Consider the following 672-nt stretch of genomic DNA (forward strand, 5'->3'; position numbering starts at 1 on the left):
GCGTGAGGCAGCACCGTCCCTGCTATACGAAAGCCCCATCCAGCCCTGTGCCACCCGGGGGGTTCTAGGGTGCTGAGATGGCTGACATTTTGCTCCGCTCACGACGGTCGCCGCGGCACGCAAGAACAGCCCAAAAACAGGCCAAAACAGCCCAAAAACGGGCCAAAACTGGCCATTTTTGGCTGCGCGAGCGAGCGGCGAGCGGCGAACAGCGAGCGAAGCGAGAGGCAGCACCGTCCCTGCTATACGAAAGCCCCATCCAGCCCTGTGCCACCCGGGGGGTTCCAGGGTGCTGAGATGGCTGACGTTTTGCTCCGCTCACGACAGTCACCGCACCACGCAAGAACAGGCCAAAAACTGGCCAAAACGGCCCAAAAACGGGCCAAAACTGGCCATTTTTGGCTGCGCGAGCGAGCGGCGAGCGGCGGACAGCGAGCGAAGCGTGAGGCAGCACCGTCCCTGCTATACGAAAGCCCCATCCAGCCCTGTGCCACCCGGGGGGTTCCAGGGTGCTGAGATGGCTGACGTTTTGCTCCGCTCACGACGGTCACCGCACCACGCAAGAACAGGCCAAAAACTGGCCAAAACAGCCCAAAAACGGGCCAAAACTGGCCATTTTTGGCTGTGCGAGCGAGCGGCGAGCGGCGGACAGCGAGCGAAGCGTGAGGCAGC

The sequence above is a fragment of the Musa acuminata genome, unplaced genomic scaffold (assembly GCF_036884655.1).
Source record: "Musa acuminata AAA Group cultivar baxijiao unplaced genomic scaffold, Cavendish_Baxijiao_AAA HiC_scaffold_147, whole genome shotgun sequence".
In the NCBI taxonomy this organism is placed as follows: Eukaryota; Viridiplantae; Streptophyta; class Magnoliopsida; order Zingiberales; family Musaceae; genus Musa; species Musa acuminata.